Here is a 14,428-nt window from a genome sequence, read left to right on the forward strand (position 1 = left end):
ATAATCCTGTTAGTGAAACATTTTTAGGGCAATTCATTGGATTGTATTGGGTGAATTCACTGGGTGAACTGATGCTTGGGGCTGTTTTTTGTGGTTGCTGGCTGTTACAAAGTATCTTCTTGATGTCAGACCTTTTCTTCTGGGGAGAATGAGCTGGGTGGACCATGAAGTCCAGAGGAGTGGAACTAGACTGAAAGAAGGAAGGAATCAGGATGGAAGTGGGGTGGAGGGTCGGTAGGTGTGGGTGTGGTGGTGATCTTGAGCTCGGAGAGACCCAGATGCCACCAGCAGGTCTTCCTCTTGCTTTGGTGAGGATATCACTTACGTTCCCTGATTTTCACCTTCCTCACCTACAGAATGGAATTGATAGATGCCCGTTTATGGAAAACATCAAAAATAATGCATGTAAAGTTTGTATCAAAGTGGCTGACACCTGATATTTAACACAAGGTGGCTCTGGTTGCTTGGTCAGCATGTTAGACTGCTCATCTCCAGATCTTTCAAGTTGTGTTTGTATCTTGTGTTATTAGATATTTTACCTGTAAATTCTAGATTTACAACTAATATACAAGCCTCTCTCATATCTTTTTGGATATGTAATGCTCTTGTGGGAAGGCTGACACATATTTGATGATGATTTCCAAAGCAGACAGTTCAAACATGAGGGCAAGGCCAGTGTTTTTAGGATAATATTTGTTTCTGGGTTCATAGAAACTCCTTTAGTCAGAGGAAGTACTGTCAGTGTTGGGAGAGGTACTTAATCTCTTTGAGCCTCAGTTTTGCATCATAAAATGGTGTAGTTACAATAGATATTTCCAGGTTTCTTCCATACCTAGATTTTGATGCAAAATGATACCATCACCAGAGGGTCCAATTTTCTCCACTGTGCCTCTAAGTTTTTGTTGAAACCCAGACACAGAGTAGAATGAAAAATTGCCTCTTCAGTGTTTTAACAAAATGGGAAGCTCTGTTGGTCCTCACAATGAGTCAAATTTCTGACTCGGTGTCTTTTTTTGATACATTTCTTCTTCCTGACTGTGGATCCATGGATTGACTCTGAAATCATACAGACAGAGAGACAATGACAGTTTGACTAGGTAATAACTTGTACTCCAAGGATAAACTAAGTTGCAGTGCTTCTCTCCTAAGCTAAGCTAAGCTAAGTCACTTCAGTCGTGTCCGACTCTGTGTGACCCCATAGATGGCAGCCCACCAGGCTCCCCCGTCCCTGGGATTCTCCAGGCAAGAACACTGGAGTGGGTTGCCATTTCCTTCTCCAGTGCATGAAAGTGAAAAGTGAAAGTGAAGTCACTCAGTCATGTCCGACTCCTAGCGACCCCATGGACTGCAGCCTACCAGGCTCCTCCGTCCATGGGATTTTCCAGGCAAGAGTACTGGAGTGGGGTGCCATTCAATTTTGGAATGCCATATTCTTTCTAGAACTCTGTAAATTACTGCTGCTGCTGCTAAGTCACTTCAGTCGTGTCCGACTCTGTGCGACCCCATAGATGGCAGCCCACCAGGCTCCCCCATCCCTGGGATTCCCCAGGCAAAAATACTGGAGTGGGTTGCCATTTCCTTCTCCTCTTAATTATATCACATAAAATTGTAATTCTACTTCAAGGGAAAAAGAACTTATCTGTGATACAAAATTAGGCCTGTGAACACATATACTCTGTGAGCTGTTTTCAACTTGAAAATTAAAATGCCGTTGTTTGGGTGCTTGCTTCTTTTTTTTGTCTTCAGTAGATAAAGCTGCCAAGTCACAGGGCCTTGAGCCAGGCGGACTCAGGTTTAATATCAGCTCTGTGCACATTCTTTGAGTTTAGACAAATTGTGTTACCTCTTCTTGGTTATAAAATGGGTATTATATAACACCTTCCTTTTAAAGAAGACACACTTACCCTCTTTCATAGTGTTTTTTTTTTTTTTTTTTTTTAAGAATGTTCCCTTTTTTATGTTGAACCGATGATTATCTTAATGTGGTCATATACTGTTGAAAGCAGCAGCCTCCCTGGAGGGGGTGAGAATTGGGTGAGAATTGACAGTGACAGTCATCTGGGGAAGAAGCTGGTCCTTAGAGAGGAAACAAACTCAGAAGGGGCTTTGGTGGACAGAAGCTTTGTGTTGGTCCCTGTGATGTGGGGGCTTCCCCAATAGCTCAGCAGTAAAGAATCTGCCTGCAATGCACAAGACGCGGGTTCAATCCCTGGGTGGCGAAGATCCCCTGGAGGAGCGCATGGCAACCCACTCCAGTATTCTTGGCTGGAAAACCCCCTGGACAGAGGAGCCTGGTGGGCCACAGTCCATAGGGTCACAAAGAGCCGGACACAACTGAAATGGCTGAGCCCAAGCTGTGTTGTGGTATTTGAGGACACTGCTGGGTATTGGGAGATTAAAGACCACCCCATCCTTTGTAGACACATCGTAGAGGTATTTTTCTTCAGATGATATAGTTTTAATGCTACTTCTGATTCACTTCCTTTTGTTACCCCACAGTCCTGAGGTAATTATTGTGCAGATTTGTGTGGGTTGTGCTCAGGGTTATGAGGGAAAGCTTCTAGGCTCGTTTTGTAGCAGAGTGGTCATTGCAGTTAGGGTGAACATCCAAGGAGCAGGTGAGTTTCTGAGAGGAGTTTACAGTCTTATTCCCTCTCCCTGAGTGGATTTTGTTCCTCTTTTGTTAATATTTATAACAGGATTTATATTTTATTGCATTAAGGATGGTAGATGTGTCTTCTCACACTGATTTATTGTAAAAAATAAACTGATAATCTGTAGTAATCCTCACCTTTTCTGGCGTATACTGTAGGCTTCTGTACCTATTCCCATTTCAGTGAGGATGGAAGGGAACATTCAGGCCAAAATGATCCAACCCTCTTGGGAGGAAAACAATTACAATTCTACTCATAGTTTTTTGGGGCCTTTTATTTTGGGGAGACTGGTTGGTTGACAGGTTGGCATGTTCTCATCTTAGATGTTCTCATCTTTGAGCCTTTCTTTTATGTTTAAGAAAGATTAATTTCTGCCCAATACATTGATATTTCTTTTCTCCCCTCTAATTCTCTTCAAGACTGTTACTGTGTGTTTTGGGCTGAGCACCCTAATTAAAGCCCTAAGACTTCTTCAGGAGCATTGTTTAAAAGGTCACCTGTCCAACTACAGGTTGTCTTCTTAATCAAAGACGGAGGAAACCTTACCTTTGCCCTCAAGCAGCTCACAGTCTAGGGGGGATGTGTGTGCTCAGTCATGTCTGACTCTTTGCAACTCCATGGATGGTAGCCTGCCAGGCTCCTCTGCTCATGGAATTTTCCAGGCAAGATTACTGGAATGCGGATCTTCCCAACCCAGGGCTCAAACGCACATCTCCTGTTTCTCCTGCGTTGGCAGGCAGATTATTTACCCCTTGAGCCAAATTTTAATATAAGCTAGTCATGATAGTGATCATTTGCATATGTTGTGTCCAAATCCTTTTTTCCTATCACTTGTCAACACTTTAACTTTTCTCCAGTCTGCTTTATGTCGGTATCATTCTGATGAAACTCTTCTTAGGAAAGTCATGAGCAATTTCTGCTCTAACTCAGGTAGACACTGCAGCTCTCACTAAGGAGCCTTGAGTAGTGTTGTCCAGCCTCTCTTTCCGGGAAGTCCCTCTCTCAGATTCTGTGCTGGTCTCCCTCCTGCCTCTTGGGTAATTTCTTCTCATTCTCCTTGGTTAGTTCCTTTCCTACATAATTTTTAAAAGAAGGAGTTCCTTAGGGCTTTAGTCCAGACTCCCAGCTCTTTGTTCTTTAAACCATTATTAGTGGATTTAAATGATGTCTTCAAGTTAGTGACTCCAAATTTAGTATCTTTAATCGTCTCCCAAATTGGAGGCATGTGCATTCAACCACATGTGAGTTAATTTTTCTTCTAGGTCTGTCTCTATGTGAGAATACTCCTCTTTGGAGAGTTAGTATTTTGTGATAGTTGCATCACTATATTAACTCTGATCATGTTGAATGAGAGACAGACTTGAAAGGAATGGTTGTATGAGATGTGCAAATTTGATGGATATTTTATTTTTCATCATATCACACATATCAATTGTATATGTGTACCTACCTGTAGCTTGGGTGCGTGTGTATGCTCAGTCATGTCTGACCCTTTGTGACCCCATGGGCTGTAACCTATAGCTTAGGAGTTTTTAAATAGACGCTATATCCTTTTCTATATATCTATTTTAATTGTAGCTTACAAGTTTTTAATACTTAGTATGGATGAAAAGTTATGAAGTCATAAATTTCTTCACTTAAAATTGAAGTATAGATGATTTACAGTTTTATTTAAGTTTCGTGTTACAACATAGTGATTCACAGTATTTAAAGATTATACTCCTCTTGTAGTTATTATGGTGCTTCCCAAGTGGCACAGTGGTAAGGAATCTGCCTGCCGATGCAGGAGACACAGGAGATGTGGGTTTGATCCCTGGGTTGGGAAGATCCCCTGGAGGAGGAAATGGTGACATAAACCAGAATTCTTGCCTGAAAAATTCCAGGGACAGAGGAGCCTGGCTGGCTACAGTGCATGGGGATCACAAACAGTCGGATGCCACTGAGTGAGCACGCATAGTTATCGGAAAGTATTGGGTATGTTCCCTATGTTGTACAGTATATCTTTATTTATTTTCTACATAGTAGCGTGTACATCTTAGTCCCTTACCCCCTTTTTTTTTTCATAGAAAAGCATTTTACTTTCTTATTTTTATTTTTTATTAACTTTTATTGGAGTATAGTTGCTTTACAGTGTGGTGTTCCTGCTGTACAGCAAAGTGAATCAGTTATATATGCACCCCCTCTTTTTTGGATTTCCTTCCCTTTTAGGTCATCACAGAGCATTGAATAGAGCTTCATGTTCTCATTAGTCATACATTTTATGTATAGAAGTGTATATATGTCAGTCCCAGTCTGCCAGTTCATCCCATCCCCTCCTCCCCACTTGGTATTCATATATTTGTTCTTCACATCTTTTATCTCTATTTCTGCTTTGCAAATAAGTCCATTTATCATTTTTCTAGATTCCACATAAAAGGGAGATTATGCATATGTGTTTTTCTCTTTCTGACTGACTTTACTCTGTATGGCAGTCTCTGGGTCTGTCTATGCCACTGCAAATGGGACAGTTTCATTCCTTTTTATGGCTGAGTAATATTCCATTGTGCACAGCTTCTTTATTCACGCCTCTGTTGATGGACATTTAGGTTGCTTCCCTGTCTTGACTGTTGTAAACAGTTCTGCGGTGAACACTGGTGTTCATGTATCCTTTCAAACCATGTTTTTCTCCTGATACGTGCCCAGCTCCCTTACCCCTATCTTGCCCTTACCTACTTTCCTTCCCCCTTGGTAACCACCAGTTTGTTCACTATATCTGTGTGTCTTTTTTGTTGTATTCACTGGTTTGTTTTATTGTTTTAGATGCCATGTATAAAGAGTTTCATGGGTTAGGAATCATTGAACTCTTTAAACAGAGAAAATGTAAGCTTGTCTATAAAGTATATGTAGAAGTATATTGTCTGAAGTACATTCATCAGTTAACTTATGAATTATTCTTCTGTAGATTGGATGTTATTTTTAGCACCATTAACTTAATATTTGGGAAAGAATTTTACCTTGTATATGTAATACACTTTCTTTACATTATTAAGGCTTTTAAGGATTTTTTATCTAAAATATATGTTTCATATATATATATAAATACAGTGTCCTATTCAGTAATCTGAAGTAGTTCTCATAGGTAAATCTTGAAAGTAAGACTTTCCTCTTGATGTTACATGAGTTGAAACATGCCGAGGTAAAGGTGTTTTCTGTGGGTGTTTGGGGAGTTTTTGTGCGTCTCAGCAACAAGTGGAAAAATTATTGGCTTGAACTGTTGAAAAATCTCAAGTAATTTGATCAGAACCTCTAGCTTTCTCTTCCTTTCCCCATGTGTCCTCTCTGTTTCTATCCATGTGTCTGACTGGCTTGTTGACTGAGCTGGTGCTGGCTAAATTACAAAGAAGACCTACATGGGAACATGAAGTATGGTGACTCCCTTTTTGTTAGTCATCTTTCCAGTGCTGGTTCCATGTACTCTGTTGTCTGTCAAAAATCAAGTTGGTTTTGTTATGATTAGAAAGTATATATTTTGCATACTGACACTGGTGTTGATGACTTTCTCTTTTTCTTTTCTCTGTTTTACTTTTTGGCCGGGCCTCACAGTATGTGAGATCTTAGTTCCCCAATCGGGGATCAAACTGCCGCCCCACTGCATTGGCAGCCCGAAGTCTTTAACCTTGAATCACCAGGGAAGTCCTGATGACTTCCTTTAATTGGTGGCAATCTTGAGAAAATTATGAGGCTACATTTGAGTCAGGAAAAAAATAATGTGCAGAATTATTAACAGTGTCAGCCTGGGTGGCGTGAGGAACACACTGCTCGTGTTGGTACCATACCAAAAGCTCAAGGCAGCTGTTTTCAGGCCAATCACATTTTAGGCCACCTTTTTCAAATCAAATTGCCAACAATGATAACATTATCAATATTTTCATAATAGCCTAGTAGGTAAGAGCATAATTGATTCAGCAGTCAGACCCTGGGTTCTAATCCAGGCTTTGCTGCCATATCAGCTCTGTGGCCTTGGGCTTCATCTCAAGTTCCTGAATCCACAAAGGAGTGATGGTGGTGGCGGTACCTGCCTCATAGGATTGTTGGGAAGATTAAATTAAGTAACACATTTCAAGCCCTTTGCCCAGAGCTCTCAATGATAGTTGTTACTTGTGGTGATATTAAACCCAAACAGCAAGATATGGCCCTTCCCTTATACTACTAAGTTAGAAGGTGCTGTCTTAGCCACTGTTACACACATGACTTCATTTTCTTTCTGGCTTATTTTCCTTCCTCTGGCTCTGTTCCTAACTTTTTTTTTTTTTAAACAAGCAAATAAAAGATCAAGTGCATCTCCTTCTAACCCTCCCCTGCCTTTTAAAAAATCATCAACCTATTCCTTTAATGCTGCCAACAATCTTTTTTAAGTGATGTTAGCTCAGTCCTGATTTCTTTTTCTTTTGCTTTTTGTCTCAAAGTAATTGTGTTAGTTGACGCTCTCCTTGGCAAATGCTCACACCACCGTTTGCTACTGTTGGTTGTTGGTTTAGTCACTCGGTCGTGTCTGACTCTTGTGACGCCGTGGACTGAAGCCCACCAGGCTCCTCTGTCCATGGAATTCTCCAGGCAAGAATACTGGGGTGGCCTGCAATTTTCAGTCAGTCCCCATTTGCATTCCCTAACCCAGAATACCACGGGTCTGTTCTCTGTCTCTGTAGTTTTACTTTTTCTAGGAATTTCAAGTAAGTGAAATCATGTAGTCTGTTGTCTTTGTGTCCGGCTTCTTTCTTTAGCAAAATGTTTTTGAGACTCATTCATGCTGTGGCATACGTTAGCTATCCATTCCTTTTTTATTGTTGAGTCGTATTTCATTGTATGAATGTACCATATTCTGAAAAAGATTCATTCTGCAACTGAAACTTTTGAATTTTTTCAGCATAATTGATAAGAACATTCATGTACAACTCTCTGTATGGTCCTCTGTCCCTGAGATGAATGAAAACACACCTTGATGTGAAATCGTTGGGTTAGATGATGAGACACTTCCAAACTGTTTTCCAAAATGACTGTACTATTGCACTTTCCCACCAGCAAGGGATAAAATGGGAAAGTTCTAGTTTCTCCATATCCTTGGCAATGCTTTGGGTATTTTACTGGATGGGCTATGGTATTTTGTTTTGATTTTGACTTCCATTTTCCTAATGACTAACGATACCCAATATTTTTTGATGTACGTTCCCTGTGAGATATATATATATATAATATCTTAGCATATTTTTCTCATTAAAAAAGTTGAACTATCTGTTTTATTATTGAGAGTCCTTTATTTATTCTATGTACATCCTTTATTATGTATTTAGTTCTTTATATATTCTAAATACATACATATTTTCAGGTAATTAATTTGCCAGTATTTTCTTTCAGTCTGTAGCTTGTGTTTTCATTTGTTAAATTATTTCTTTTGAAAAACAGATTTAACATTATTATTTTTCAAATTTTTATTTGTTTATTTGGCTGGGCTCTTCATTGCTGAGAGAGGCTTTCTCTAGTTGCAGCGAGTGGGAGCTACTCTTTCTTGCAGTGTGTGGGCTTCTCCTTGTGGTGGCCTCTCCTGTTGCAGAGCACAGGCTCGAGGGCGTGCAGACGTCCATAGTTGTGGCACGTGGGCTCAGTAGCTGCGGCTCCTGGGCTCTCAAGCACAAGCTCAGCAGTGGTGTTGCACAGGCTCAGTTGCCCTACAGCATGTGGGATCTTCGCAGATCAAGGATCGAACCTGTGTCTCCTGCATTGGCAGGTGGATTGTTTACCACTAAACCACCAGGGAAGCCCAGAAGTTTTAATTATAAAGGAATTCGGTTTTGTGTTTTCCTTTTATGGTCTTTAAACAATTTTTTTTTCTTTTTATGCCTTTAAAGTATCATACCTAAAATATTTTTGCCTAATCCACAGTAATTTTCTCCAACTGCTTCCTTTTACAAGCTTTGTAGCTCTTATTTCTAGATCTGTGATGCTATCCATTTTGAGTTGACTTTTTCCATAGTGCAAGGTGAAGGTTGAGGTTCTTCCTCCCTCTCATATGTATAATCAGTTTTTAGTATCATTTTTTTGGAAAGACTGCCCCTTTCTTCACTAAATTACCATGTCACCTTTATTGAATATGGATTGATGTAAATGTGTGAGTCTGTTTTGGACTCTGTTGTCTTCTGTTGTCTATCTTTATGGCAGTACCCTACCTCTTTGCTTATTATAACTTTATTGTAAGATTTGAAATCAGGTATTAATATTATCTTGCCGCTTTTAGTTTTAAAGCCAGTCCTCATTCAAAACTGTCTCAGCAGGGGATTTCCCTGGCGGTGCAGGTGTTAAGGCTGCACTTCTACTGCAGGGGGCACTGGTTCAATCCCTGGTCAAGGACTGAAGATCCTGCATGCTACACAGCATGGCCAAGGTGGGGCGAGGGGATTCCCATCAGACTCCCATGTTTATGCATCCGCCTGGGCGATTATGGGCAGAAAAAGCTCTTAAGACGTCTCAGGAAAGATCAGTTTTACTTGGGCTAGGCTAGGCTTGTCATTGTACCGAGCTACTTGTCACAGGCAGCATTTAGCAGAATCACACTTGGCAGAATCATAATTATGTGTAATGCCTGCCACGTACCAAGTGCTTTGTGTAATTATCTCATTTAATACTTTCAGGGTGGTGCAGAGAGGACATTATCCTCATTTGATAGTTGAGTCCACAATAACATTTTTGAGGTCACAAGCAGCTGGCTTGTGATGGAAATATTAGCAGCAGTATTCACGTGAGAGAGCCAGGTTTTGAAATCTCACCTGTTTGATGGTCTTAGCCCTAGGTTCTTTTATCTGCTCCAGGCAGCTTTTTTTTCCTATGGAGAGGAGGTTTACCTTTTTGGTTTATACAGTGGAAATAGTAGTGGTTGTAAGAGAGAGGACATGTGTATCCCTCTGTCATTTCCTGCAAGGTTCCTCTCTGTCCTTCTGTCACTCTGCCAGGCTCAGGGCAGTCTGCTCCTCTTGCCTTGAAACTCCTAAAGGAGCTTCCTAAAAACTGTCAGGGCTCACAGAAGAGTAGGAAGATGCCGGTTTCTTATAGGCTTGTCATTGCTCGAACTGTCACTTTAAATAGCTATTATTTCCATGGGCAGAGGAGCCTGGTGGGCTCACAGAGTCAGACACAACCAAGCATGCACACAGACACAGAGACGGTGACTTAGAAAACATTTTGTAATTCTATGTTTATAAGTATTTTATTAGTTCTTCTGGTTTAAAGTGTCACACCGAGGTATCATAATATACTGTCTTCATGTTTTTATGTTTCGTCTGTCTTCATGTTTTTAATGTATTTTTGTTTAGTTTGGATTCATTAGCACTTTTTCCTCCTTATAGTAGCACATTCAGAAAAGCCTTTGTGAATGGTATAGATCAAGCCTTAATTGTTTAATGTTATCATTTCTACTCATATCACAAGTTTTAACTCTTGACTGTTGCATAGTGTGATGTCCTTGAGCAAATTAGTTGTTGGTATAGACTTAGAATGGGCTTAAGTAGGTCAGCATAATGAGTATATTTACCCCAGGAGCATGGTATAGAATTGATGACCCCTATTATGTAACAGTTTATTGCACACTGCTCATGGACTACCACTGGAGGAGAATCTGTTCATTTTCTTTACTATGATAACTTCTTATTTGCATATAGACTTCCTTTTGTTTTTCATGAATCATCTCTTCCTGATTCCCTAGCTGCATTTCTTTATATGTGATGATCTCCAGCCTGAGCAGGTCCTGGTAAAAATGAAAGTGCATTTTCCCCCATTTCTTTCCCCTTTAGACCTCTCAGGTTATGAAATCAGATGTTTCTAGTGCCCTAGAACAATGGCAGTTTGAGTATTAAATTAACATTAGTTTTTTTTTTTTGTTTTTTTTTTTTACTGTTAGGTTCTATTTATTCTAAAGAATAAAGGGCTCAGAAGAAAGTTAATACTCAAGCCTGATAATGATTCAGAGTATGAATTATTACAGATTGGTGTCACCTGAAGGGAAAAAAAGTACAGTAGCTCAGTTTGTAAAAACACTCCCTGAAGCTGATTAAATCCAGTAGCCCATAATAGTTAAAATGAAAACATATCACTAGCAGTTGTGCAGTAGCAGTCGTGCAGCTTTTCTTAGATCTGTAATGTACACAAGAGTGGTGAACATTCATACACATAAAATCTCATAGGCACGTATTTGCCGTGTTCGTATTCTGGGCTGTGCATCTTGAAGGAAACTTCTTAGGTGCAGTGTAAGTGACCCTTGTGTGGGTCAGAGGAAGTGTGTGGTCCTTCATTGCTAAGTTCTTTCTTCTCAAGGGTACAGACCCAGAAGAAACTTGGGGAGCTGTTGCCCTCATTATTGAAAATGTTCAATTCTTACCTTCTTATCCACTCTTCTGCAAATTGCCATAGATAGCATCATTTTTATGGTTATTTAAAAATTTGTTTTGGCTCTGCCGTGTGGCATGCAAGATTTTAGTTCCCGACCAGGGAATCAAACCTAGGGCCCTTGACAGTGAGAGCCAAGTTCTAACCACTGACACTCCAGGGAATTCCCTATTGCATCATTATGCTCTAGACTTTTTTAAGTTATTCACTTTTGAATGTCTTTGTTTAAGCAGTTATGACAGATTTTTATTTCAGTAATTTCAAGCCATTCTCTTCCATAGAGGCAAACTGTAAATCACAGCAAAGTAAGATCAGTATGTGAGCTTAATTAATCATTTAATTAAATCATTCATTCATTCATTTGGCAAACATCTCTTCCGCACTGTGTTACTGTGGGGTGGTCATTAGACTAGGAGTGCCGTGTAAAAATGGGTAGCTCGGGCCAACTCTGCTTTTATTCAGTGAAGTGCTAGTGATTAGGCAAGCAGCTACCAGAAAATGTATTATGTTTTATGTCGAGAACTCAAAACTTGAGGGGTAGACACCTCATAATTCACTGAATTGGAAGACACTGAAATGTGGCCTTGTGTCTTATATTAGCGCGGACAAATAAAAGTTGTGCAGCAAGTCTGCTTCTTGATTTACATGGTATCAGTGAGTTATTGAGTAGAAAGATGTTATTACTGAGTATTACTTACATTGGTTATAAAAAAATCATACCGAATCTAATGAGTCTGACGGGATTCTGCATTTTTTTGTTCATATTTGTTCATTTCTTTTTATTGCAGATTTCTCTTGGATTTGGCTACACATTTATAGATCTTCTGCACTGTGTACAGTCACAGGTGAGTTAAAAGTAAGCTTTCCTGTTGGTATATTCTGATTTTTTAAGTATAATCAAACATTTAAAATTATTTACAATTGAGCAATATAGTATATAAATAAAATGAATGTGAATTTTAAAATGTTGTACATTGGTCTACATTTGTTTTATTATGAAGATTCAATATCCACATGTTAGAAATGATATTTGAAGGTAAAAGGACCATAGCTGTTTATCAGTGTTTGTTTTGTGTATTTGGGAAGAGTTTACACTTACCCATTGGATGAGGTGAATTATAATTTCATAGCCTGGCAAAATGTGTATACTTATTTTTATATGTAAATAAAAGAATGGTTGCTATAGATTTTGGCAGCAAATTTCAGTCTTATACAGGTAGATTGAACGAGCAGGCTCTTCTGGTCCAACCAGTCTGAAATAGCTTCCCAATCACTCCTTATCACACAACTCTGATTTATTTTTATCATAATGTTTATGATCATGTGATGTATTTTTATTTTTAGTCTCTCCTACTAGACTATAAACTCCATGAACATTGGGGCCACTTTTGTCTTGTTAAAAACAGTATCTGTAGCCCTTAGAATAGTGCTCATTGAATAGGAAAGACTGAATAAATGTTTGTTACAGTAATTATTGGGTAATAGATATTAAGAATTGATTTATATTCAGAGTCATTGAACTCTGCATCTGTAAATACAAACTAGAAATAGTTCTTTATACTTTTCTCTAAATATGAAATTAATTTCTATCACATACTTTTTAAGTATAGAGCTCTTAAATGCTCAGAGAAATTACGTGTGTTACTCGAGTATGATTAATCAGGGTAGAAGTCAGAGGCTGATGCTTCCAATTCGCTATTTTGTCAGCACCCTAGTAGGTTCTTAGGATTAAGTGATGGATAAATCTGACGCAAGTGTGGGAGCTTCTCGCCTCCTTACTCCATCACGCTGCCATGATGGAAATGTTTTATGATACCTTTGTGGAGAACAAAGTTTATTTGGCCTTAGCTGTCCAGTTTTAATCTCTGAAAACCAAACAAGTTACAGTTTTCCCACTACGTGTCACTGCATACAAAATGTAATTTACTAAGTTGTGCTCTCTTTGTAGACTGAGGGAAATTTGGGGCCACTTTTCTGCCCTCTATGTTGCTGTTTGAATCCATTCTTGAAGGTGGCTGTGTGCATAAGTTGACACAGCTGCTACCTTGTGTGCTTGGCGGTTATTCTCTAAGGGTCCCCGGATGTTAGGCACTACTGTTGGTTTGCTACCTTTCATTTTTTGTATGCATTGTGTTTTGATCTGTTTGACCCTTTTAAATACTGGTCTCTCCTTCTGCCATCGTGGTTTTTCATTTGTAGAAAGAACTAAGTCTAACCTCTAGGCCTTTTTTCTTTTTTAAAGTTAAATTTGGGGAATGACACAGCCATTTCTTATTTATATCTAATTTGCAAGTGCAACTTGCAGAGATTCCTTTGATAATACTAAATAACAGCAGTTATTACTTATAGCTCGTTCACTGTGTGCCAGGCATTATGTAAGTGCTCTTCATTATCTTCAGAATAACAGATAAGGAAATGGAAGCTGAGAGAGGTTAAGTGACTTTTTCAAGGTCATATCAAGGAAGTGGCAGTTTGCCTCTCCAAAGACTTTGATCTTAACCCCTGAGGTCCATTTTCTGCCTAAGTAGCCTTAAATACAAGCATATTTGTGGCAAGAAATGTAATATAGGAACATAGTATTCATATTTGAGGACTTAAAATTAATTTTAAAATCAAATATTATGGAATATTTTGCTTACATTTCATTAGTAAGTCTTTTAACCTTTATTTCAAACTGTATAGCATGATGACTCATTTGAAATTTAATGATGCCCTAAACAATTTAAAGTCCCACTCTGGCACTTTAATTTTGTACTCACTTTTGGGGGGCAGGTGCATGGGAAAAAGCCATTTGGATTCATTTTTTTGTTGTTGTTAAGAAAATATGGTATCCTATGAATCAGAATTCTTTACTCCTTGCAATATTAGAAATACTATGTTATGAGTGGCATCTGTGATTTGTTGGGTAAATCACTTCTACAGAGAACAGGTTGTGTGAAATAGTGTGACTATAGAATTACTTAGAACCCTTATCTTGGATGGTGTCATAATTTATGTCTCTGGGGACTTATTTTAATTATTTAAGAAATGAAGTGACATAACTTTGAGATAAATCAGAACTTTATCTTTCCTTCTTTATCTTTCCAGAAAAGAACTTCAGCTTTCCTTATTTAGTTTATTTTCAAGGTTAAGTAGGATATATAATACAGAAATATTTTGAGTCTCAAATATATAGTATACTGTTGTTATTTAGTCGCTCTGTCATGTCTGACTCTTTGTGACCCCTTGGACTGTAGCCCGCCAGGATCCTTTGTCTGTGGGATTCTCCAGGAAAGAAATACTGGAGTGGATTGCCATGCCCTCCTCTAGGGGATCTTCCCCATGCAGGGATAGAACCCGCGTTTCCTGCACTGTCTGGCACCTTC

At 39.0% G+C, this 14,428-nt stretch overlaps 1 protein-coding gene across 7 annotated transcripts in view; it reads left to right on the plus strand.

Annotated features, from left to right (window-relative positions):
• Positions 1-14,428, plus strand: part of NCOA2 (nuclear receptor coactivator 2) — a 286,213-nt gene that overhangs the window by 95,349 nt on the left and 176,436 nt on the right. For all 7 annotated transcript variants that reach the window (XM_025265272.3, XM_025265275.3, XM_025265270.3 and 4 more), the window contains one exon: positions 11,852-11,908. The gene's annotated coding sequence lies outside the window, so the exon portion shown is untranslated. The remainder of the gene's footprint in view (positions 1-11,851; positions 11,909-14,428) is intronic.

Source organism: Bubalus bubalis, chromosome 15 (genome assembly GCF_019923935.1).
Source record: "Bubalus bubalis isolate 160015118507 breed Murrah chromosome 15, NDDB_SH_1, whole genome shotgun sequence".
Classification (NCBI taxonomy): Eukaryota; Metazoa; Chordata; class Mammalia; order Artiodactyla; family Bovidae; genus Bubalus; species Bubalus bubalis.